The 27,150-nt window shown below is 44.6% G+C and overlaps 1 protein-coding gene across 2 annotated transcripts in view; it reads right to left on the bottom strand.

The window, feature by feature from the left end:
• SH3BP4 (SH3 domain binding protein 4) overlaps positions 1-26,378 on the bottom strand; it is a 67,651-nt gene extending 41,273 nt beyond the window's left edge. The window contains exons 1-2 of one of the 2 annotated variants that reach the window (XM_069733310.1): positions 26,262-26,341; positions 5,056-5,094 (exon numbers count right to left, since the gene is read on the bottom strand). The gene's annotated coding sequence lies outside the window, so the exon portion shown is untranslated. Of the gene's footprint in view, positions 1-5,055; positions 5,095-26,261 lie in introns of both variants that reach the window. The other variant, XM_069733309.1, reaches the window with a different exon arrangement.
• Between the last annotated feature and the right edge of the window lie 772 nt (positions 26,379-27,150).

The raw sequence follows: 27,150 nt of genomic DNA on the forward strand, positions 1-27,150 counted from the left end.
AACCATACAACACACTTCACACTCCAGGCCGCCAGGGGGAACCATGCTTCTATCTATTAGGGCACTCCTCACAATTAGGCAAAACTGGTAGTCTGGATAGGAAGTCAGGGAGAAGCTGGCTGGAGTGAGAGGGAGCCAGATGCAGACTGAGGTCTGTGGAGAACGAGGGTTCACGGAGCTGCGCCTGCCCCACGTGCGGCAGCATCCTAAGGAAGGACACAAAGGGAATTGCGTTGCTGAGAGTGAGAAACTAAGTCATAGCACAAGGAGAGGAATCCATAGGGAGTTCTGCCCTGCAATAGGCTGCCTCCCTCTGAGGCGCACAAGCCGGTAGCCAGAACACAGAGGGAGTATGGATCTCTATGCTTTACTTTAGAGACTGGCGGGACAGTTAATTCCATGTTGGCTGTCCGACCTTATACCCAGGAGGCACGGTGGCAACTAGTGGGGGCTGGGGCTTTGTAGGGTCCCTGTAAAAAGCCTCGGGCCATCAGTCATACGGGTTTGTCCTATCCATCAGGGGGGACAGAGAGAAAGAGACATTACATCTACGATAGTTGTGAGGACCTCACCCAGAAGCTCAGCAGGGAGGAACTACAACACTCAGGCGCTAGAGGAAGGCTACTAATTTCCACCTGGATAAGGGGACTCTAGATTTACCTTCGGACCGGCCAGACTCTGCCTGCCCTGTGGTCTGGTGCTCTGGACTGTGGACACTGAAGCCTTCAGTAAAAGGTAAAGAGACTGCAATCTTGTGTCCTCGTTCTTTACTGCGCCTCACACTATCCATCATCTACACTCTGGGAAGCCCTGGGGACATACTTCACCTGTGGGAAGGTATACCATCTAGCTGCCATAACATTACCCCAGCGGACCCCTAAGCAGCGTCGGTCACCATGGCCGAATACCACAGGTGGTGTCACGAACATTTCCCCTTTAAATACCTTTCCCCCATTTATTAACGGACGTCCCCTAGGGCCAGGGACCGGGTCAGCCACAGTGACAACCCCCTTGAGAACCGACGGGCCCGGCTCCGAGTACCCCACTGCCCTACTGGGGGTGCTCCACTTTGATGTCTTCCTTGGTCTACCAGTATATTTGCCTTTAACAACCTTCCCATGTTGTTCGTATTTGGTCCAGATTTTAGACACAGCTGACTGTGAACAACCAACATCTTTTGCAACATTGTGTGATGTTTTTCCTCAGAATTGAGTGATTCCATAATTTTTTACCTATGCTTGGTTAAAAAAAAGTAACCATTACTGACTACAACATTTATTGCTCTTGATTTCTTTTATAGTGTTTCTAAAAGCCAGAAAGTTGCCATTTGAAATTACTTTAGTTCTGTGCCATGTCTGTGATCTGCTTTTTTTTCTACAAAATTAAACAACTGGTTGAACATCCTCCAAGGCCAGTGATTCCATAATTGTTGCCAGGGGTTGTACACATTAGATACTTCTTGAATTCTCCATAAACAAAACTCTTGTCCGAGCAAAGCGTTCCTGTGTCCTCAGAGACCTGCTGCCAGATTCCTCTGGCAACGTCCTCTGTGTGCAAAACAAAAGGATGGGCTCTTGAAATTCAACAGGTTGGATTCTTTCTCCACCAACATTACCTATTGGGAGAAAATTGAGAGTTCCCCCATACTGTCAAAACTGAAAACTTATCTACTGTTTATGGGGTTCTTTACTTGTTGTACTGCCGATACCATGTTGACACAAGTTACCGCTGCAGCCAATCAATGCTCTCGGGGGGGCATCAATGTTTTTTGTTTAAAGTAAACAGGAAGTGATCATGCACATGACTGCATTTTGGGATCTTTATGACACGGGCCCTGAGCAAGTGACATGAATCTTAATAGGATTTAACATGCCACTAAAAACAAATACAGGAGCATACAGTTTCTTTACATGTATTCGGAATGAAAAAAAAAAAAAATGCGACAGAATGCTGGACACTGAGCTTATTAGATCTAGAAAGCCAGGCTTAAAAAGGTGTCCATACACCTCAAATAGATTAGTTTTGTTTTATTTTTAGACCACGCTGGGTTCACATTACTGGTGGATTTACAATACACCACCCGTGGGGCTGAACAGCTGTTAGGTTACATAGAAGTCATTTAACAGGTCCAGTAATCCTACCCTTTAGAATTGATCCAGCATGCAACCGTTTGACAACTTTACCTGCCTGAAAAAAGCCAATTTCAACTGGATCCATTTCTTTTTTCTTTTTACATTCAAGACTATCGAAAAAGGATTAGTTAAATAGCCACCCGTTTTTCTCGTATTTGAAAAGAAGAATCTGTTTTTTGCTGGATCAGTGTAAATAGAAGATTACTTGAAAGCTCAGATGATCAGTAGTATGTGTTAAATATTTATTTTTCAACACCAAGTAAGCAAAAAACAGATGGAAAATTAACGGATCAGTTTTCTATAGACTTCAATGTAAAAAAAAATATATATTTTTTTTTACAACATTGTTTTTGGTCTTACTGTGCACTTTTGTGTCTTCAAGTTTCTTGGTGGTGTGTGGACATGTTCCTACAGACTTGTTCACTGTGCAAGTAGCCCGTGTGTGTGTGTGTGTGTGTGTGTGTGTGTGTGTGTGTGTGTGTGTGTGTGTGTGTGTGTGTGTGTGTGTGTGTGTATGTATGTACATATATGTATATATTTTTTTTTTTTTTTCAGGCAGACAAAGCTGTGTTTGCACAAATTTTTTGTCAATGGATTGCTGATGGATCAGTTCTACAGAATGATTACTGGACATTTGAACTTTAGTTTTATGACCAAGAAAGTGTGATCACCTTGTCTCAAGGCTATCAGTAATATAATGGTCATCTGCGTACAGAGTACCATTGTTCTCGGCAGCACGTTTTGTTTACACAGAACAATGATTTTTAAGCAAGCACTTGTTTGTCGGATGATTTGCGGCTTGTTTACACTGGCATTTATTTTCGGAAACAAGCACTCCTAGGAATGCTCATGCCCATTACAAGTTCAGTGCAAGTGGACCTAATTTTTCTCTATAAAAGGGTGGATAACATGTTTGCTGCAGTAATGAAAGCATATCAGTAAAAAAAAAAAATTGTTTAATTCTGCCATGTGCCAGATGAATTGTGCCTAAAGGCCATTCATTCTTTAATTAATTTTTGGGGTGCAGGAGCGGAGATCTCCACCGACCGCTCATAATACCGATCGGATGCACTCACTTCTGCAATAGCATTGCTCAGCTCTTGCACGAGTGCACGCACATCATTGGAGGGGCTCAATAGAAAGTCTATGAGCCCATACTGAAATTATTGAAGTCATGTCAAATATAAATTACCGTAATATGGAAAAATAAAGTAATTTCAGATGGTAGTTACCCTCCCAAGGTGCAAAACCTGCTTTTTGTTGAGGCTTCTGTCTCAGTGTTTTACCTGCAGTTGAGATGTCATGTTGACAGCTTACATCACCACTGCAGCCAATCACTGAGCTCAACAGATTGTGCCATCTACTCTGTCAAAGTTGTGAAGCTCAGTGATTGGCTGCAGTGGTGATGCAAGTCGTCAAAATGATGTCACTGTAGCCAAAACACTGAGACACCACTGCAGCCAAAACACAGACAAACACTGGCAGAGGGCAGGCACTCGACCTGGAGAGGAGGAGTACAATTTGATTTTGGTATTTTACAAAAGTGCTATTAGGGGACCACTTTTTTTTTTTTTTTTTTTTTTTTTTTTTTAAGGCAGAGATAGTAAATTTCAACGGGAAGTCACCCATTTTGGATGTTATTCATACAACACAAATATAATTACAATCCGTTAGGTGATTAAAGAAGTTATGGTGAATTGTGAAAACATTTAATTCAGTGATACTAATAACTCAGATAGGTATTGGACTATGTAACTATTAATATTGGGCACTTTCATTAAAGTGCATCGACATTGCACAATGATGCTTTCCGACATGATGGGACAGGGTGGTCAGATTGCTGCTGTGGTCAGAGAATGGGGTAATACCTCTAAAAACTTGGCAAATATTAAACTTAATTAGAAAGGACATTAAAATCAGATCAGTGGGGTGAGACTTCCCAAAAGTTGGCAGAATACAGGGCACAGCTCTACACTGTTGGTAGTTGCTGTGCCCGTCATTGCAGCTAAGTTCTATTTGAGTAGATTCAAAGCATTGGAAAAGAAATGCCAGCCGCAAGAGGACAACACATACCAAATTATATACATTAGTTTTTATATCAATAATAACAATGGAAGACACATAAAAACCTGTTCTGCATCATTTAGATGAGAACATAAAAAGATTATTAAAAAGGGAATACTCGTTGCTGAGAGCCTAACTTTCAGTTATACACTCATTGCTTTTACAAGTGGTTGGCAAAGGGCAAGCAAGAATCAAAAATGCCTGGCACAATACATGTTTACAATGAACAAAGCCAAGAATCTCTCCGAATAAACAGCACGAGTACAGAGGAGCTGAAATGGCTTATCCTCCGACTGGTACGTAGCTGGCAGTGTAAAAAAAAACAAAAAAAACAGTCAAACAAAGGGTTAACTTTTTCGGAAGCAGCAAGAGGATGAAGGCTCTGAGAGGGCACCAAAATTGGCCTTAATCCTTTCATAAAAAAAGAAAGAGAACCCGCACCCTCTCCTCCCAGGATCCCACACTGCCTGGACAAATGACAAGAATCATTCTTCAAGCAACACAACCAGCCAGCTACTAGACACAGAGGGAAATGCCCAAGATCATGCATGGTGTATTACTGTACAAAACACATGCAACCCACAGAAGATGGGTAGAAATGAAGCAAAAGGAGAAAATGGAAGACATACCTGAAAGGAAGGATGTGCAGTTGTAGATGTAAAGAGTTGTAGATGTAAAGTGACCAGATAGGTCTGAAGAGTGAAAGCCAAGACTGGCATTAGGGTAAGCGCCACATGGATCCCGAGCATAGAGGCCAAAGAGAACCGAAAACTATATGGAGGAACGGAAGGTTTTCTTTTTACAGGATTCAATTAGAAAAATCACGCATACTTTAATGCCAGTCTTATGAAATACTGACCTTTTTCACAAGAATGGTAACCTGCTGGTAATGGTCCTCCTAAAAATTTCAGAGAAAAAACAAACAAACGAACCACTTTAGGATACTCCAGATTTGCTATTTTAGGCTACATTGACACATCGGTTGTACACGTTTATGTGGCGGATGTTTTTTCTTGGACACCACACTGACATATACACATCAGTCTTAAAAATGGATCCGTGTCTCCGGGACAAAAGGCTCAGAGCAAGTGCTATTCTCATCTGATCTGTGGATCAGATCTGGCCATTAACGTATGTGACGATCTGTTAAACACAGATCAAACACGGATGGAAAACTGAAGACAAATGTAGGCCTTTTGTTTTCATCCATTTTCACTAATCCATTGAAAAGGGATAATGGATTAAAAAAAAAAAAAAAAAATAATAAAAATTAATAATAGTAAGTTCACACAGTTTCCCCTCTTTCAATTTTTATAAACCGATACAATGCGGAGGCTATATGGAATACGTGAGAGAAAAATATAGTTCTTACCGATAACGGTATTTCTCTGAGCCCATGACGGCACCACGGAGAGAGAGGGGATCCGCCCACCAAGGACAGGAAACCTACGGATAAAAAGGCGGTACCACTCTCCTGCATCAGTTGTTTTACATAGAGAACGATGGGAGACTACTAAACATTTGTTAAATTTTAACTGTTTATCATAACGAGATACCGCGTGTTTAAAGACTATAAATAGACTATGGCACTAATTTGATGTGTGCACCCATAAGTGAAGGGAGGGAATGTACGGGTGCCGTCATGGGCTCAGAGAAATACCGTTATCGGTAAGAACTATATTTTTCTCTGATCGCCCATGACGGCACCACGGAGAGAATTGCATAGATAGTACATTCAGGGAGGGACAACCGCCTCCAGAACCCTTTTACCAAAAGTAAGGTCTGAAGAGGAGATTAGGTCCAATCTATAGTGCCTATAGAATGTGGATGGTGAGGACCAGGTAGCAGCTCTACATATCTGGTCTATGGAAGCTCCGGCCTTCTCCGCCCAGGAAGTCGCTACTGCTCTTGTTGAGTGAGCCTTAATCTCCCCGGGAACAGACATCCCACTTGCTGAGTATGATAGACTGATGGCGTCCGTGATCCATCTTGCTATGGTGGCTTTAGATGCTTTTTTCCCCTTCCGGGGACCCTGGAAACACACAAACAGAGATGAATCCTCCCTACTCTCTCTAGTGACTTCTAGGTAGTGTAAGAGACATCTTCTTACATCTAGTGTATGTAATGTTTGTTCCTCCTTATTTTTAGGATTGGGACAGAAGGAGGGGAGAGATATCTCTTGAGACCTGTGAAATTTTGAAGCCACTTTTGGGAGATATGCTGGGTCTGTTTTTAAAATGACCCTATCCTCTAGGAATTGTGTGTAGGGAGGGTTAGCTGAGAGAGCCTGTAAATCGCTAACCCTGCGGGCCGAAGTGAGGGCGACTAATAGAGCTGTTTCGTGCAGTGTGCAGGCTGACGCGTGCTAGGGGAGGGCCACGCCGCACCTCCCGCAACCACAGAGGGACCCCCCTGGATGTTGCCGCTGCTGCATCTTACCTGGGGAGGTGACCGCGAACTCCTTGTCACCTCCCCCGCACACCCTGTCGGCCCACTGGCTCCCAGCGGTGGCGCTTCGGGTCACCACCCTAGCCGAGGCAGAGGGACCCCAGCTGCCTGAATCGGACTGGTTGGCCCCGGAATTCCAACGACGACTGGTAAGTCCGTAGGTCTCCCATCAAGGACAGGAAACCAACTGATGCAGGAGAGTGGTACCGCCTTTTTATCCGTAGGTTTCCTGTCCTTGGTGGGCGGATCCCCTCTCTCTCCGTGGTGCCGTCATGGGCGATCAGAGAAAAATTGTCTGTTTTACATGGATGTGTGAATGCAGCCTTACGGGAAGTATTCGGATTCTCTGGGCTTGTTTAATTCACACAACCAGTGGAAGCGACCAATGTTTTTGTTGTGTTCTGTGCCCCCTTCAGTATCATGGACCAGCACACTATTAACGTGTCATTTGGCACAGTTCGCACCATCTGACCCACCAGAGATAGTGCACGCAGTCACAATTTGACTATGTGAATTGTGCCCCTCATGCAAACTTTTACACATTACACATGTAGTGTGTGTGGATTGCTACATTCACACAATCGCTTCCATTTTTGCATCCAATAAATGACTTCCATTTTTCAGTTTTACATCTATGTTTGTGTCTCATACACTTTTTTTATATAATGGAAGTAAACTAAATTTTTTTTTTTTTATCCATTGACTCTTTGCAAAGCATGTCTTCCATTTAGAACAGGTTCACTTTAATGGCCGAGTCCAGATCTGCAAAACAGATCAGAATGCTTTGGATTTCACAGATCTGACACACATGGATCTGTTTTGTTCATGGATGTATGAATGGATCAAAGAAACTGTATGTTTATTTGCTGTCCGTATAAAAAAAAAAAAAACACAGCACATTTGACAATAACAAATGTAGCCTCGGGTTGAGTTCATACAACCATATGAAAAAAAAAATATATAGTCAGTCACGTCTGCAGGATGCAAATGGGATTTGCTCTGTGTGCTCATCCGTATCACAGATGGATGCAGAAGATGCCTTCTAGTGCATGCGCTGTTCTACAAACTAGACCAAACTAGGGCATGCTGCAATGCTGTGTCCCATAGACTATTATTGGTCAGTGCTGTCCGTTGGGTGCACGAAGCGCACAATGACCGAAAACACTGTCGTATGAAAAATCAAGCCAGTAGCATCTATAAATTGGTGACGCGATTGACTCTGTGCTCGCTCACAAAACAGATGGGTGCAGAAGTTGGCTATTTACATGCACTTGTCTGATTTGTGTTGAGGTGGGGGAGCAGAAGAAAGAAAGAAAATATATGTGTCCTATCTCACATGACATTGATGGATTAATAAAAAAAAATAAAAAGATAGAGGCAGCTATTCTTCCTTACCACTTATGGTGTCCACATTTTCAGTGGCCACGTTCACACAACACAAGTTCAGTATTTGGTCAGTATTTTACATCAGTATTTGTAAGCCAAAACCAGGAGTCGGTGATAAATGACAGAAGTTGTGTCGTGTCTCTTTTATACTTTTCCCCTGATTATTTCACTCCCAATTTTGGCTTACAAATATGGATGTAAAATACCGAAAGTGTGAACGTGGCCTTACAGGTACTTCGGTCAATGAACACTTCTAAGATTATTCGGGATCCTAAACTTTATCGTCTCACTTCTAACAATTCCCCAAGTGGTTCAAAGGCCAGGACTGCGGATGACTTGAAGTCTTTGCCCAGCATGAGCCTCTATCCAAGGTCACAGTGCTGGCCGTGATTTCTTCTCAGTGAATACAATAATCTCTATAGATGAACTTTATGATATGGGCTGACTGCAACCGCCCATATAATTTAGAAAACAATAAGTTATTTGTGGGCTGTATAAACAGACCAATGTGGCAGACAAACGATCGATTTCCTCAGGTAGAGAATGTCAGGGTAGACCCATGCTGACCATAAGTCTGGAAAGAAAAGATTTACCAAAGTTAAAACAATAGTACAGGCATTTCCTAGAATCTCATTTATCTAACATTCATGTTAGTTGCCTACATGGAGAAAAATAAATTCCATAAATAAATAGAGATGTAATGAAACAATTATTATTATTATTATTATTATTATTATTATTATTAAACAATGGCTCAGTAAAAGCCTAAAAAGAATGAGGTAGACTAAAGACATTCCACAAACACTGGTTGAGGAGATAAGAGACAAGGCAAACTAATCTGAAACAGGGCAGCACGTTATCCTAAATCACTGTATCCAGCATTGCACGGAGATTAAAGGTTTTTGATTAAAGACAGTCATCTACAATTTTGACATAAAACATATGTCTTTACCAGATGCCTGGTGTGAAAGGCTGTCATCGAAACAAGCAGACTGGTAACATAAGGATACCACAGTTGGAGACATACCCTTTTGCTATACAAGTGGAAAGAGTGGAGAACAAAAAAAAAAAAAAAGGGAAACCATTTCAGTTTTGTGTCAATCTACTAAGTCTATGCACAAACATGCCTATAATTTATTTACCTAAACCCTCCAACAGTAGAATTTCTTCTGAGAGGCACCAATGCTCAGGCTTATTAATTAGGATCCATATACACAGGTGACAGTGAGGCTGGCCCTGCAGTGATCAGAGGTGTGTGGCCCACTAGTAAAAAGCCATACAACTTATGTACAGAGATTTTCCTCCCTAGAAGCAATGCCTCCATGGGAAAATACGCCTGTACATTTGCCATGTAAAACAGACGGAAGCCGAGACATCCCACTGATTATTATGGGGGTCCATCATGCAGACCTTTGAGGGCCCGATTCATTAAGACGTTTACATTACAGTTCTCGTATAAAACACCTTCATTGCAAAATCTTTGAGCAACTGAGAAGTTTTGAGTTCTGGCGTTTTCACTTTTATCCCACCCACCTATCAAAATTCATGGAAAGTTACCGTAAGTCATTTTAGTGGTGTAACTTACTCCGCTTCTAACTGGAGTAACATTTTTGGCAATGGCGCACGCCACTTGTAAGATGCACTCAATTCATTAAGTTGCGTGTGCCTCTTAATGAATTCGAATTGAACGCAAGAGAGCCCTTTAATTAACACTGATATATGCAAGGTCAATCTTGATGAATCAGCTAAAAACACATATTTAAAGGAGGCTGTAATAACCAATGAGGTCCCTCTGTTTCCATTTGCGCCAGTAATACAATGGATCCATTTCAGACACAATTCCAATTGTCTGTTCCTAAAAAGTACAAAAAAAAGTCTAAAACAGAAGTGTGAAAGAAAATAGACAAGGCACTCAACTTATGCAGAACCTTTTGTAGTTTAATGTAGTCAACAAATAAACATTTCGGCCATAGTAAAAGGCCTTCTTCAGTAACAGTTAGTACCAGAAGAAGATGATAACGTAGGAGTGTCTGGCAGGGACATGGTATCCGCTTGTCAGCTGACAAGCGGTGGATACCGCATCCCTGCCAGACACGCCGGCACGTTGTCCTTTCTGGGTCTCTCATACACACCGGTTGCTCCGGTTGGGACCTTATACTCCTGCACAGATACGGCTATTATCGTGCCTACGTTATATAACCACTTTCACCTATGTTATTATCTTCTTCTAGTACTAACCATTACGGAAGAAGGCCTTTTACTGTGGCCGAAACGTTTATTTGTTGACTACATTAAACCACAAAAAGTTCTGCATAAGTTGAGTGCCTAGTCTATTTTCTTCTACATATATGGTGTGGGACCCTACTAAGGCACCTATTCTGGTAGTGCATACGGTGTTTCTTCATAAACAGAAGTGTGAACACAGCCATACATGAAGTCAAATGAGTGCTCCTGCTAATCATCACACTTTTGGGAATAAAAGGTCAGCACATACGGTAAGTCTGCACATACTTTAGGGTAATTCATTTCATATGAATGAAAAAACAAACAAACAATCGGACAGTTCAGGGCTGATGAAAAGTTAAACTTGCTATTCACTTGCGCATCAAAAAATATAGTTCTTACCGATAACGGTATTTCTCTGAGCCCATGACGGCACCACGGAGAGAGGGGATCCACCAAGCCCACCAAGGACAGGAAACCTACGGATAAAAAGGCGGTACCACTCTCCTGCATCAGTTGTTTTACATAGAGAACGATGGGAGACTACTAAAACATTTGTAAATTTTAACTGTTTATCATAACGAGATACCGCGTGTTTAAAGACTATAAATAGACTATGGCACTAATTTGATGTGCGCACCCATAAGTGAAGGGAGGGAATGTACGGGTGCCGTCATGGGCTCAGAGAAATACCGTTATCGGTAAGAACTATATTTTTCTCTGATCGCCCATGATGGCACCACGGAGAGAATTGCATAGATAGTACATTCAGGGAGGGACCACCGCCTCCAGAACCCTTTTACCGAAAGTAAGGTCTGAAGAGGAGATTAGGTCCAATCTATAGTGCCTATAGAATGTGGATGGTGAAGACCAGGTAGCAGCTCTACATATCTGGTCTATGGAAGCTCCGGCCTTCTCCGCCCAGGAAGTTGCCACTGCCCTTGTTGAGTGAGCCTTAACCTCCCCGGGAACGGACATCCCACTTGCCGAGTATGAGAGACTGATGGCGTCCGTGATCCATCTTGCTATGGTGGCTTTGGATGCTTTTTTCCCCTTCCGGGGACCCTGGAAACACACAAACAGAGAGGGATCCTCCCTACTCTCTCTAGTGGCTTCTATGTAATGTAAGAGACACCTTTTTACATCTAGTGTATGTAATGTTTGTTCCTCCTTATTTTTAGGGTTGGGACAGAAGGAGGGGAGAGATATCTCTTGGGACCTGTGAAATTTTGAAGCCACTTTCGGTAGATATGCTGGGTCTGTTTTTAAAATGACTCTATCCTCTAGAAATTGTGTGTAGGGAGGATTGGCTGAGAGAGCCTGTAAGTCGCTAACCCTACGGGCAGAAGTGAGGGCGACTAACAGAGCAGTTTTTAGAGATAAATTTTTCAGTGAAGCTTCGCGTAATGGTTCAAATGGAGTACTAGTCAGGGCTTTAAGGACCAAGTTTAAGTCCCATTGAGGAACAACTTTTACTGGAAGAGGCCTCGATCTTCCTGCTGCCCTGATAAATCTAGAGACCCATCTGTTTGAAGCCAAGTCAAAATTGAATAGGGCTCCCAAAGCTGCCACATGAACTTTTAGGGTACTAGTGGCCAACCCCATCTCCAACCCATTTTGTAGGAATTCCAGTATGGAAGTAAGGGGAATTTCTTTCCCTATTCTTACACCTGAAGAAGACAGAAATTTTTTCCATACCTTGCCGTATTGTTTTGTTGTAACCGGCTTCCTACTTTGTAACAGAGTTGAGATTAGCCCCGGAGAGAACCCTCTGCTCTCTAATAATTTCCTTTCAAGAGCCAAGCTGTCAAGTGCAAGTTCTTGACTCGTGGATGACAGACTGGTCCCTGCGACAATAGATCCTGAAGGTCTGGTAATACCCAAGGGTCGGATATTGACATCTTCCTCATCCATGAGAACCAAGGTCTCTTCGGCCAGAACGGGGCAATTAGGATGACCAGCGCCCCGTCCTCCCGAATCTTCCTCAGCACTGCTGGAATCAGAATAAGAGGAGGGAAGGCATAGACCAGATGGTGACCCCAAGATATCAGGAAAGCGTCCACCGCTACTGGGTTCCCCAGAGGAGATAGGGAGCAAAAGGAGGCTACTTTTTTGTTTAGATGGCTCGCAAAGAGATCTATTTTGGGAACACCCCATCTTTCTGTGATCTGGGTGAATATTGACCGATTTAGTTCCCATTCCCCCTGTTTTAGGCTGGACCGGCTGAGGAAGTCTGCTTTGTAATTGTCTACTCCCCTTATGTGTAGGCTTGTTAGGGATAAGAGATTGCTCTCGGCTATTTGCAGGATTGAGTCGGTCACTTCCATTAGATTTTTGGAACGGGTACCCCCCTGGTGATTTAGGTAAGATACTACCACCCGGTTGTCCGACATTACTCTTACATGGTGAGAGTGAAGGACCCCCAAGAATTCTTGAAGGCCAAATTTTACTGCAAGGAGTTCCTTCATGTTGGAGGATTTGTTTACCAGAGATGGAGACCAAATGCCCTGGGCTACTAGGTCGCCCAGATGGGCCCCCCACCCTGAAGGGCTTGCGTCTGTAGTCAGGACTTTCGAGACCTGAATTACCCATGGGACTCCCTGGGAAAGATTTTCCTGCGATTTCCACCATGTTAGAGAGTGATTGGTGCGAGGAGATAGTCAACTGCCCGTCTAAATGCCCTCCTAGATGGATTTGCTCCGATAATATCTGCCATTGAAGGACTCTCGAATGTAATTGGGCCCACTGGACCGCTGGAATACAAGAGGTCATGGAGCCTAAGAGGGACATGGCCTGACGGAGTGTTATGGAGGGGAGAGATTGGGTTCTTGATACTAAACTTTTTAGTTTTTGTATCTTGTTCTCTGGGAGCCGACACTCCATCTTTTTGGAGTCTAGAGTAAGACCTAGGTACTCCTGGACCTGAGAAGGCATTAGTCTGGATTTCTCTATGTTTATTAGCCAGCCCAATTCCTTTAAAGAATGCATCACTATTGCCAGTTGATCCTCGCAATGTTGCGGGGAGGAGCCTATCACCAAGAAATCGTCCAGATATGGAACGATTAGGGTATTTTCTTCCCTGAGGTGAGCCATTACCTCTGCTATCAGCTTTGTGAAAACCCTCGGGGCTATGGCAAGGCCAAATAGTAGAGCTGAAAATTGGAAGTGATTTAGGACTCCCCTGATGAGAACTGCCATCCTGAGGAACCTCTGGTGATCCTTGTGTATTGGGACGTGATAATATGCGTCCTTTAGGTCCAGGACCACCATGAAGCATTGGGGAAACAACATTTTGATAGATGATTTTATCGTTTCCATCTTGAATGCTTGAACATCCAAGTAATCGTTTAGTTTTTTTAGATTTATAATGGTCCTGAAGGAACCGTCTGGTTTCTTCCTCAGGAATAGAGGGGAATAGTACCCTTGCCCTCTTTCTTGTGGGGGAACCTCCAGGAGTACTCCCTTTTTTACTAGCCCGATGACCTCGTTTTCCAGTGCCAGCTGTTGTTCTGCCGAAGATCTTATAGATGTCATCGTAAAAGAGGGACGGGGCCATTTTTTGAATGTCAGCCTCAGACCTGATTCTAAGATGTTTAGAATCCATTGACTGGAGGTAATCTTTTTCCAGGCTGGGAGAAAGAGATAATCTCCCTCCCACCTGGGGCGAACCTTCATTGAGAAGGCTTCTTGGTATCGCTGGGGTTTTTGTTAAAGATGAACCCCTTGTTCTTGTTCCTCTTATCCTCCCACTTTCCCTGGCCTCTCCCAGGGTTCTTACGGAAAAACCTCTTGTTCCGAAAGGGCTTCCTGTAAGAGGGGAGACCTAGAGAGGGAAAGGACTTTTTCTTGTCCCCTGCTTTTTCCAAGATATCATCTAATGTGGAACCGAACAAAAACTCCCCTTCGCAGGGGATAGTACACAATTTTGTTTTTGTTTGTAGATCGCCAGGCCAATTCTTAAGCCAGAGGGCACGCCTGGCCGCATTAGCAAATACTGCCGACCTGGCAGCTAATCTTATAGAGTCTGCCGAGGCGTCAGCCAGAAAGGCCGCAGCTCCCCTTATTACGGGTAATGTCTTCAGCATCAAGTCTCGGGAAGTTTTCCCCTTTAATTGACCCTCTAGTTGATTCAACCAGATCATTAGGGAGCGAGATGTGCATGCTGCTGCCACTGCCGATTTCAGGCCTCCTCCCGCTGACTCCCAAGAGCCCTTGAGGAAGGCATCCGCCTTCTTGTCCATAGGGTCTTTTAGGACCCCCATGTCCTCGAACGGGAGAGCGAATTTCTTTGATGCTTTCGCTATTGCTACATCTAATTTGGGGGCTTTTTCCCAAAAGGAGCAGGATTCATCCTCAAAGGGGTATTTCCTTTTGGGAGTTAGGAGAGTCTTTTTCATGGGTTTTTTCCATTCCTTTTTGATTAGCGCTGCAATTGTTTCATTAAGCGGAAAAGCTCTCCTCTTTTTTTTTCTAAGCCCCCAAACATAATGTCTTGTGCTGATTTTTTAGGGTGGGAGTCTACTAACCCCATAGTACTCCTCACTGCCTTTATGAGGCCATCAGTGTCCTCTAATGGGAAACAATTGTGACCTCCTGAGGAAGAAGTGGATGACGAAGATGCGGAGGAGGAGTCGGAGGATACCGAACTCGCACTATCGCTGTCAGATTTAGAGACTGGGGACGGGGACCTGTGTCTGGTCCTTCTCCGTTTTCTTCCCCTTTTAAGGGATTTAAAGGTGTCTTCCACCTGCTCTTTAATCAGGTTTTTAAGATCTGTTGCAAACCCGGGCAGGCTTTCTGATACCGTCTGCTGTATGCAGGAATTACATAGCTGCTTCTCCCAGGCGAGTGGAAGATCCTCTTTACAGATGGCACAGACCTTGTGCTTGGTTTTACCTACGCTTTTCCTCCCCTAAAAGAGACAAATAATAATCTTACTGTCTCTAACTTTCACGAAGATCAACTTACCACCTCCAGGACCCATAAATACCGGTTGGGAATTCTCAGCCTCTGGCTTTTTCCCCGACGCCATGCTGGACTCCTTGCTGTGTTGAGACCTTTGGCGTTCTTTGCTGGTGTCCTGGTAACCTTTCTGCTGCCGCCTTTTTTGCTGCTGCGGCGATGCTATAGGTGGAGGTGATTCAGGCAAGGGAGATGCCGGGTCGCTCATACTGCTGCTGCTGGTCTGCGCAAAACAACACTTGCTACGATGGCGCTGACACGACTGCTCCTGAGGCTCCTGCCAATATACTGCAGAGCCACTGGGGGGAAGTAAATCCTCCCATTTAAACTTTCCCGCCGCTCCTCTTTTTTTTTTTTTTTTTTTTCCTTCCCGGCGCCTGCGCAGTAGCGCCCGGCCGGCACGAGGAGCGCTGAAACGCTGGCACCTGCGCAGACGCTCCTGCGTCTTGTAGAACGCCTAAGCGTCATGTCGGGATCTATGGAGCGTCCAGACTACGGCGAGGAGCGCCGAACGCCGACGCCTGCGCAGTTGCTTCCGCGGCGCCCCGGCGTCTCGCGAGACCAGCGCAGTTCCGGGCATGCACCGACTTTCCAAGATGGCGTCCGGAGTACAGATATGGCACTGCTGACCGGCACCCCCGGTCCTATGCAGACCCTTATTGCGCGGCTCTGCAAGCCCGATGGCGTTGCAGTGTGCAGGCTGACGCGAGCTAGGGGAGGGCCACGCCGCACCTCCCGCAACCACAGAGGGACCCCCCTGGATGTTGCCGCTGCTGCATCTTACCTGAGGAGGTGACCGTGAACTCCTTGTCACCTCCTCCACGCACCCTTGAGGCCCACTAGCCCCCAGCGGTGGTGCCTCGGGTCACCACCCCAGCCGAGGCAGAGGGACCCCAGCTGCCTGAATCGGACTGGTTGGCCCCGGAATTCCAACGCTGACTGGTAAGTCCGTAGGTCTCCCATCAAGGACAGGAAACCAACTGCTGATGCAGGAGAGTGGTACCGCCTTTTTATCCGTAGGTTTCCTGTCCTTGGTGGGCGGATCCCCTCTCTCCGTGGTGCCGTCATGGGCGATCAGAGAAAACACCATTACAGATCTGGCAAAAGGTGGGACATTATCCAGAAACCCGACTATAGTCAAGACACATTGGGTGTCCTGGGGAGGAATCATGTGATGGATTTTGCTTTTTTTTTATTTTTATTTTTTTATCTGTTTTTGTAACGGAATAGAACAATGGAGGTGATTAGTGCAGAAGACAGCAGCGGATGGAAAAACAGCCTAAAGGTACCTTCACACTCAGCGATGCTGCAGCGATACCGACAACGATGTCGATCGCTGCAGCGTCGCTGTTTGGTCGCTGGAGAGCTGTCACACAGACAGCTCTCCAGCGACCAACGATGCCGGTAACCAGGGTAAACATCGGGTTACTAAGCGCAGGGCCGCGCTTAGTAACCCGATGTTTACCCTGGTTACCATCGTAAAAGTAAAAAAAACAAACACTACATACTTACCTTCCGCTGTCTGTCCCCGACGCTGTGCTTTCCTGCACTGACTGAGCACAGCGGCCGGAAAGCAGAGCGGTGACGTCACCGCTGTGCTTTACGGCTGGCCTGCGCTCACAGCCAGTGCAGAGAAGCACAGCGCCGGGGACAGACAGCGGAAGGTAAGTATGTAGTGTTTGTTTTTTTTTAACTTTTACGCTGGTAACCAAGGTAAACATCGGGTTACTAAGCGCGGCCCTGCGCTTAGTAACCCGGTGTTTACACTGGTTACCAGTGAAGACATCGCTGAATCGGCGTCACACACGCCGATTCAGCGATGTCTGCAGGGAGTCCAGCGACAAAATAAAGTTCTGGACTTTCTGCTCTGACCAACGATGGCACAGCAGGATCCTGATCGCTGCTGCGAGTCAAACTGAACGATATCGCTAGCCATGACGCTGCAACGTCACAGATCGCTAGCGATATCGTTCAGTGTGACGGTACCTTAAGGCTATGTGCACACGTTCAGGTTTTTTGCGCTAAAAACGCTATAAAAACTCATTAAAAACGCATACATTATGCATTCTGTCATTTAGAATGCATTCTGCATGTTTTGTGCACATGGATGCGTTTTTTTCCACACAAAAAACGCATCGCGGTAAAAAAATGAGCATGTTCATTATTTTTGCGGATTTTCTGCGTTTTTCCCGCAATTCTATGCATTTGGGAAAAAACGCACCAAAAACACGTGAAAATCGCAGTAAAAACGCATGCGGATTTTTGGCAGAAATGTCTGGTTTTTATCAGGAAAATTTCTGCAAGAAATCCTGACGTGTGCACATACCCTAAGTTCTCCCATAGACCTTACATGGTTGTCGGCCAACTCTCCCCGACAGAGGAGCACTGTCTCCTATGAGAGAGCCCCCGCTAGACATCTCTTGAAAGGCGACTCATCTCTAGAGAACAAATGGATTCGTGATCTGAAATTGGATCTCATTAGAATGTCTGCTGAACTTTTTGATATCGGCTGGTTTGACTGGTGTTAGGCTAATATGTATGGAGGTCTTAAAGGGGTTGTCCAAGCTTGGGGTTCAAGACTTAGCGCATACACTGAGTGCTCCCAGGATTCTCCAGTGTAGGAAGCGGGCAGGCGCATTATTGCAAGTATGAGATTTGCACAGATGTGGTTGCGTGCTGACTAGAGGTGCATAGCCTCAAGCAATACAAGTGAATTGAGCAAGGCAGGACATGTCTAGAAGTGGCCAGAAGTATACTAATTGAATACATGCGGTCACATGACTGCCCGCTCCCAGAGAATCCTGACAGCGAACACTGTGTGAGTGGTGTGAAGATAGATTCATAAGCCTGCAGTCAGTGAGAACGCCAAACCTGGATAACCCATTTAAGGCCGGGGTCACAATTGCGAGTGTGATACGAGAAACTTGCACGAGTCTCTCGCCTCAATACCCGGCACTGCCGCCGACACTCGGGACAGGAGCATTCAGCTGCATAGAAATACATACAGCCGCAGGCTCCGGTCCCAAGTGCCGGCGGCAGTGCCGGGTATTGAGGAGAGAGACTTGCGAGAGTTTCTTGCTTCACACTCGCAAGTGTGACCCCGGCCTATAGCTGATATCTTCAGTACGTCAAGCAACGAGTTCAACTACCAAAACTAAATAAAATGGTTATTGGCATTATAGACTTAGGATACTTAATAAAATGATATGCATACACTAAATTACTCAAGATTCCCACCGATGGAAAAAATGATCGCTTCCTGTCTAGCACCCATGTCCCTCACAGATACACTCTCCACTCCCACAGGTACTCAGCTCACATGTCACCCTTGGAGACGTGGCAAAAAGGTTTATTTGCAAACGACGGGAGGAGAATGGCTGTCGCACAACAAAGCACAGTTCTGGCACCATACTGCTATCATCATTACATAAATAATCGTCCTAACCTCGGGTAACACTATGTTCTGCTGCCATACACTGAAAGGGTTAATCCACGTACAGCTGCAGGCCACGTATTGTACAGTCTCAGAGCAGCTGGGACAATGGATGTGAATTTGCCCTTATAAAAGCCTCCAGAGAGCCCAGCACTTCACTAACCCGAGCCTGGGCCCTGCACACATTACCATGGATACTTCAGCGCTATCCTCACATCCGCTTGTTGTCTCCCCTTTCAAGCTCCGCGAGCCTCATTTGGGCAAACACAGGGCGGCCAAGAGAAGATGTGAGGTAACAAAGCTGCTGCCACCTACCACAAACGTGCCTCACTGTACCAGGCTCCTGTGTCTGCAGCATGTCACACCAGCCATCAGACTACTATCTCCCTCATGGAAGAACCTGCTCCGCTGAGCCAGGTATACAGGTGTGGATCAGGTTTTACATTGCCAGGAGAATCCATGTTTCTCATGTCCCGCAGGTTTGGGAAATTAGCATAGTAAAAGTAGGCAATTAAATTTAGCAGCGTTACATGAGCAGTAAATATACAACCAAGGCTTTTATAACCTGGAAAGACAACTTTATGGCCTATTAACAAAGGGAAGGAACACCATAAAGCTTCTGTCCCCCCACAAAATACAAGAATAACGGCAATGGTACGACAGGCTATGTCCAGACAGAGGCTTTTTGAGGTATTAGGCCGGCGTCACACTAGCGTATTGCATCCGATGCGAGATCATCGGATGCGATATGCTAATGACACTCGGCTCCTGCTCGCAGCAGAGCAGGAGCCGCGTGTCATGCGTCTGCGCTCCGATTCTCTCGCACAGGGAGGACCGGAGCACAGCTGCGGAGGAGGCGGAGAAATGAATTTCTCCATCTCCTCCATTGCTGGGGTCCGCTTATAACGCACATAGCTCGGATGATATCCGAGTGGTTGTGCGCTGTCTCACTCGCACCCATAGGCTTATATGGGTGCGAGTGAGCCGAGAGTTTTCCTCGGTCCGAAACAATCGCAGCATGCTGCGATTGTCTCGGACTGAGAAAAACGGCCGACAAAAAGTCAGCTGCTGGGAGCGGCCCCATATGTTAACATTGGTCCAAGTGCAATGCGATTTTTTATCGCATTGCACTCGGCCGTTTTAAACGCCAGTGTGACGCCGGCCTTAAAGACAAATTTTTCAACCGGAACATACCCTAAGGCCACTTTCACATGTTCAGTATTTTACCTCAGTATTTGTAAGCCAAAACCAGGAGTGGGTGAAAAAAAAAAATGCAGAAGCGGTAACATGTTTCTATTAGGCCGGGTGCACACGGCCCAGAAGTAGCAGCGCATCTTTGCTGCATCCAAAGCGCTGCAGTCTAATGAACGCAGGGGAATCCGCATGTGATCACTGAACCGTGCAGATTCACTGTGTCTGAAAAATGCTATGGGTGAAATTGACATGCTGCGGTCTGGAGAGATGTGCCACATGTCCATCTCCACAGGTGATCCATGGGCGTCTGTGGACGCATAGTGCGCATGGGATTTCTTGAAATCCCATCCACTATTCTGTAACATCTGGACGTTGCGGGTTAGACGCTGCATAAGTACACAGCGTCCAACCCGCAGCTTTTACTGATCGTGGGCGCATACCCTAATACTTTTCACTCTCCAAATATTTAACGTATGAACGTGACCTGAAATAATGCAAAAAAATAAACAAAACAAAAAAAATACAAAGTTCATAATCATTTAGAAACAACAATACAAGCCGCATACAAGGTTTTCCTGGAAAAACAGTTGATTCCTTCTGCTCAGGCAATGTTCCCCAACTCTGAGGACTGGTTTTCCAGCAGGACAATGCGCCATGCCACACAGCTAGATCAATCAAGGTGTGGATGAAGGACCACCACATCAAATCCCTGTCATGGCCAGTCCAATCTCCAGACCTGAACCCCATTGAAAACCTCTGTAATGTAATCAAGAGGAAGATGGATAGTCACAAGCCATCAAACAAAGAAGAACTGCTTACATTTATGTACCAGGAGTGGCATAAGGTCACCCAAAAGCAGTGTGAAAGACTGGTGGAAAGCATGGCAAGACACACGAGAGCTGTGATAAAAAATCATGGTTATTCCACAAAATATTGATTTCTGAAATCTTTCTGAGTTAAAACATTAGTATTGTTGTTTCTAAAAGAGTATGAACATGTTTTGTTTTTGCATTATTTGAGGTCTGCAATCAATGCATTTTTTTGTTATTTTGACCATTTTTCATTATCAGGAAATAAATACAAAATTTATTGCTTGGAACTTCGGAGACATGTCAATAGTTTATAGAATAAAAACAATTTACTCAAAAATATACCAATAAAAAGAAAATTGAGAGAAACTGAACATTTTGCAGTGGTCTCTTAATTTTTGCCAGAGCTGTATATCCCCGATGGTGTTTTGTCGAGTTCTCAACGCAAAAAACATGAGCAGTTTAAAAAAAAACAAAAAAAAAAACACAGACACGAGTTTTGATTGGAGAGTTGTAGAGATTCTGCTCCAAAACAACTGAAAAAAAAATATGTGGGTATGACATCTTTCAGACATCAGTATACCATCAAGCTTTTCAAGCAGAAGATTCTTCAGGAACATGATGACAATGTTTTTCCTGAAGCGTCTTTTCTGTCTTTTTTGCAGCTGGAAGTTTTTTTTCCCATTGTGTACACAGTTTTGTAAGCATGAGCTGCCTGAAGAATAGTCAGGTCACGTCTTTTAATAGCTTTGTGTCTTAGGAAACGTGAAGTGGTTAAAAGAAGCTCAAAAGACTGAAAATACGCACAGCAAGTCGTTTTTATATAGCAGTGAATATTTTCATTATTACGCTTCTTTATTAACCCTTTTTCAGGCGGGTTACGGAGCGGATCTACTTGAAAATATGTTGTGTGCACATACCCTTACAAGCGAATCTGTTAGTGGGATCAATCCTCCTAAGCCATCTATATGGGCATGTAGGTCACAGAAGATTAAATAAAATGATACACTGATATCTATGATATGATGTTTTATTTCAGAGTAATCCACATTTCTCTAAACATATAAATGAGCTGTTAAGATCTATGGGCTGTACATAGCTCTCCCTGAGAATCTGCCTCCAGGGTTTAGGTTACATTAAAGGGGGCATTACCAATGTGAGACATGTAGATCAGACTGTCAGTCATTACATGTCTCACGCTGGTAGCACCACTTTTTATTTTAAATGGGCTCTGGAGGCAGATTCTCAGAGAGATTAGTGTCCGACCCATAGAGCTTAACAGCTCACTTACATATTAAGAAAATATGGATTTCTCGAGACTAAGACATCATATTGGAAATGTCAAGGTATCATTTTCTTCAACTTCCTATAACTTGCGTGTCCATACTGACCTAGGAGGGTTGATCCTACTGACCAATTCCATTTAAAGAGCTTTTAAAAGCAATTTTTTTTTTATTCCTTTTGCCTGTCAAATTTAAGGAAAATTCTCAGAAGAATCCACCTCATAGAAGCGACCTGAACTTCTGTGTTTTGCCACAAGTTTTCAAAGCCTGAGGCTAAAAAAAAAATAAAATAAAAAAATTAACATATGAAAATTACAGAGGATTATGGCTATCCTCCCATGTTGTGTTTTTTTCCTGCAGGCAAAACCTGTTCTCTTGGCAGTAAGGCTATGTTCACACATTGTATTTTTTCAGCTTTTGTTTTTATAAACATTTTCAGTTGCGTTCTACAGTACAGTACCATTGAAATGAAAGTCTTTCAAAAGATGTTGAAGGCAGTTGTCGGAGCAGATCCGCTCAAAACACAACTGTCTGAATATAGCCTTATGCTTCATGTACATGTACTAAAAAAATAATAGGATTTCAAATCTCAGGATCCCGGTACTTAAAAAAAAAAAAAAAAAGGGGGGGGGGGGAGCAAGAACAGTCAATGTCCACAACGGGAGACCAGCCTGGCACATGAGGATTTTCTGGGGAACCACAGTGCAAAGATCAACACATGTAAATGTACCCTTAGGCTATGTGCACACGCTGCAGATTTTTCAGCGGATCCGCAGCTGTTTTCCATTAGTTTACAGTACCATGTAAACCTATGGAAAACAAAATCCACAGTGCACATGCTGAGGAAAAAAAAACGCGTGGAAAAGCTGTGTTGTTTATTCCGCAGCATGTCAATTCTTTGTGCGGATTCCGCAGCAGTTTACACCTGCTCCTCAATAGGAATCTGCAGGTGTAAAACCGCAGGTGGAATCCGCACAAAAACTGCAAAAAAACGCGGTAATTCCACAATAAATCCGTAGTGCAGATTTACTGCGGATTTACCAAAACAAGTGCAGAAAAATCCGCACAACATTCCGCAACGTGTGCACATATCCTTAATCTCCAAAATCAGCAGATCTAGTCTTTGATGCGAAGTATGTGGTTTATGTATAGTAAGGCAAGACTGGGTTCAAACTGCACTTTTTAGAGAGGGTTTTTAACAAACCAAAAAATGCAGATATACAAATAATGACAGATAGCACAGTAAGGAAATAAGGAAATCCGATTTTCTTTTTACATTTAGGGCCTCCAGCAAAACACCAGTATAAGCAAAGATCATGTTCAAACCAGTATGGAAAGTTGAAAGCTCGAATCGGAGTGTTGCCACGGGTAAGTGACATTTTGCATCTCCATCATTATACAAAAAGGCACAATGTATATTAAAGCGCTCTATTTATGCGATATTAAAAGTATATAACATATTCCAAAGCAGAGGAATGAAGACTCCTCTGATCTATGCCGGTGGCTGCCCAGGGATGAGGCAAGTGTTTGGTGGCCTGTATTATGCTGACACTGTCAGGGCCACAATAGAAACCCCCTGCGGAGCGATTACCAAATCAGTCTTGTCCAAATGAACCACACTTATGACACACACTGCCTCTGAGGGATAGGTGATAAAGGGGTTGTCCAATGAAAAAGTCACGTTCATGTCTTTTTATTGGGTTGCAGCGCCATTCATTCTATAAAAAAAAAAAAAACAACACTACAGCCCAAATGGAAATCTGACAAACCCCACTGATTGGGACATACAAGATGCACCAGGTCTATATGCACGACGGACTGCACACTCACTGTAGTCTGTGGACCTCAGATCCATGTGAATATATAATATATATATATTACACACAGAGCTGACTAGTGCACAGAAACAGCGCATGAGGGCATGAAGCTGTACTGAGATTCTGTTCTGGCTGCAATCAGCAGACATAACTAGTTCAATAAATTCTAAGCTCAGACAAGCAGTGATCAACAGCACAATTAGGGTGCATGTCCACGGTCCGTAACGATGGCGCTTTGGACAGAGCGGAAAACCCGCTCTGCCCAAAGCTCCGTCCACTTCTGTACGTGCAGCGATTCCGGATGTGTTCACTGCACATATTCGGAAACTCCGCACGCCATACATAGGACCCTGTGATTTACCTTTCGGCGACTAAGTGTCGCCGCAAGGTAAACAGAGATGCTGAGTTCTAAAAAGATGCGCCACATGTCTGGAAACGCAGGGCCGCCGGGTGCGTGTTTGCACACATAATGGAGACGGGATTTCATAAAATCTCCTCCACTATGCTGTAACGTCTGGACGCCGCGGGTTGAACGCTGCGGCTGTACGCAGCGTTCAATCCGCAGCTAATCCGGCTGTCATCCGGCACGTGGACACATACCCTTAGATGTCAGTTTCTCTTGTACGAGTTCTGTGTTTTCCAAAGAGAACACTCGCACCTATCATAGTCTATGGGGTAGTTCACGTGACCAAGTGGTCCTCAAGAAGTATGGAGTCTTGTCCGATATTGATGGGAGCGTCTGCTCAAACCTGCCAATGCAAGTCTATGGATCAGTGGAAAAAAAAAAAAATTGTGGACAGCACTTTGATGCCATCCCTGTGCCATCTATTTTTTTCACACAGATTGATAGAAGCTTGAGAAACATCCATAAAAAAAAAACTCAATCAAACTCTGACAAGATACTGATCAAAACCACTGATGAAACTCAGAACTTTTTGTTTTGCATATGAGAAAAATCACTGATGTCTGAATGAGCCCTAAGGTCACAATCACGTGCTCAGTATTTTACATCAGTATTTGTAGCCAAAACCAGGAGTGGGTGATAAATGCAGAAGTGGTGACGAGTCTCTATTATACTTTGCCACTCCTCATTTTAGTTTACAAATACTGATATAAAATACTGACCAAATACTAAATGTGTGAAATGCAGCTTAAGAGAAAAATCAGCTGAATGTGCAGAAGAAGCCGGCTAACATGTAATTGAGGTTGTGCCAACTTTCCCCCCAATAGGTGATATTGGGGGAAGGAACGATCGGCCATAATGAAACTCAACATGTCCAATCTTCTGTCATCACAGGAGATACTGAAAGGGAATGTAGATTGTGAGCCCCAATGGGGACAGTGATGATGATGTGGAATAAATGTGTTACCACCAAAAGGAGTCTGGTAGCCACTTACTTTCCTCTTCCCACTGATAATACAGACACGCTGAGCGTGCGTGTATGAGGACGTCGGAAAGGAAGTTGGATGCCAGTTATTGAAATTTTGTGGCCATGGCTACATTACCAGTACTTTTGCTCTTTCGTACTTATGTTCCCACATTATCATTACTGGTTGTAAGACTCAGGTACCAGTAGAGGAGTTGTAGGCTCGGTCCACTTGGGAATAAGTACACCGCTGGCGACACCACACCGTGTATGGGACCTTCTTCAGAACACGGATAATCCAACTGCAACCAGAATGATCCTGAACCTGCGGGCGAGCGGCACGAATGCTACCAGGAGGCGATAATGGGAGGACAATGCGGGGAGAGTGAACATTACGGAGAGGGCGCTAATCTTAGCGGTTAGTGGAGGGTCATTAGCTGAGGACTGCTTACAAATGAGCAGGGGCATTAATCAGGAGCTACTTGGAGAGAAGGACATGCATTTCCTCTGTGGAAGTGACCGGCTGACATTCTGGATCACTTCTGTAGGGAGCACCAGCGAAATCCTGCAGGACGCGTTCTGTGGACATCCGGCACCAGCACACGTCAGAACCGGCACTTTCTGCCCCCAAGGTATCTACATATGGGAGGAATCACAATGACATTCCTATGGCATGAGCCTGCCGGATACTTCCCTCATACAACTTCCAAGGTGCCAGATCTTTGACAGGCCTTAAAGGGATAGAGGAACCACAAGTGGAAGCATGATCAGCATCTGCTATGCAGTTCAGTGCAATGTATTGTTCTCTGTGATCCCCCCCAATGCAAGAAAAACATTATAAATGTATGCCCCTCCATGATCCAGTTGTGAGAACCTACTCTATCCATTGCAGATGTAGCAGAGCTGTGTTTGTCACTTCCAGCGCTACATAGAGGCAGCTGTAAGGAGTAGCATCAAATGACAAACTCGGCTCTGCTCCGTATAACACGTCACACACACAATCCTCAGAGTGTGAACACCCCAGAGAGGGGCAATTAGAGAGATACACAAGGTAGCAATGACATATGCACGACAGCTGCGAGCAGATAACATGGCCAGCACTATGCTGCAGAGGGCTATGTGCTGCGAACAGGGGGCGCTCACCTCTCCGTTACACCGGGGGTCCTCCTAGTCCGGGGTCACCGCAGCCCCATGCCTCTGCTCCGCCGCCGCCGCCGCTGTCTGTGTGTTCTCAGGTCCCAGCTGCTTAGAGGAGTGGGAGGAGCCGGCCGTGACCCCGCCCCGGGGAGGGGCCAGAGTGGGGGAGCCTGGGATCCTTATTAACTCCTGCAGAGCAGATACAATCTGTCCCAGGAATCCTGATGCTTCGGGGTCAGGTTGCAAGTCTGGAGGTCTGTGCTGATACCAGCAGCAGGCAGGAAAGGGACAAAAATGCTAAATGAAACGTTGTAGCACAAAATAACCACAATGATTCCCCTGATCACATTTTTTCATGCTGTGACACATGGCAGAGAAGCCAATTTGCCTTTTTATTTTTTTCTGGACAGCTTATCAGAAAATCATGGACAGACAAGATGTTTTTTACAAACACATTGGAAAACCGTGGTAAACTCATATTCGACATCTCTGATTCGCTGACGTCACGCAATGCGACATATAAGTCCTAGAATAATGTCGTTTTATAAGGTTTACAAGTGTCACTTTTGATGACTGACCCCGGCCATGTTGGAGGATGACAAAACATTCATTTTCTGGTGAACTTAGCCTCAAAACTCATTTAAATGTCCGTCAGCTGATATCAAGGATATCAAATGATACCTTGATATCTGCGATCCAATGTTTTATTCCAGAGTAATCCACATTTCTCTTAACATATAAATGAGCTGTTAAGATCTATGGGCTGGACATAGATCTCGCCGAGAATCTGCCTCCAGAGATTATTTTACATAAAGGGGGCATTACCAATGTGAGACAGGTAGATCAGATTGTCAGTCATTGTCATTGTCAGTCAGTCAGTCATCAATTGTTACCA

Source organism: Ranitomeya imitator, chromosome 7 (genome assembly GCF_032444005.1).
Source record: "Ranitomeya imitator isolate aRanImi1 chromosome 7, aRanImi1.pri, whole genome shotgun sequence".
Classification (NCBI taxonomy): Eukaryota; Metazoa; Chordata; class Amphibia; order Anura; family Dendrobatidae; genus Ranitomeya; species Ranitomeya imitator.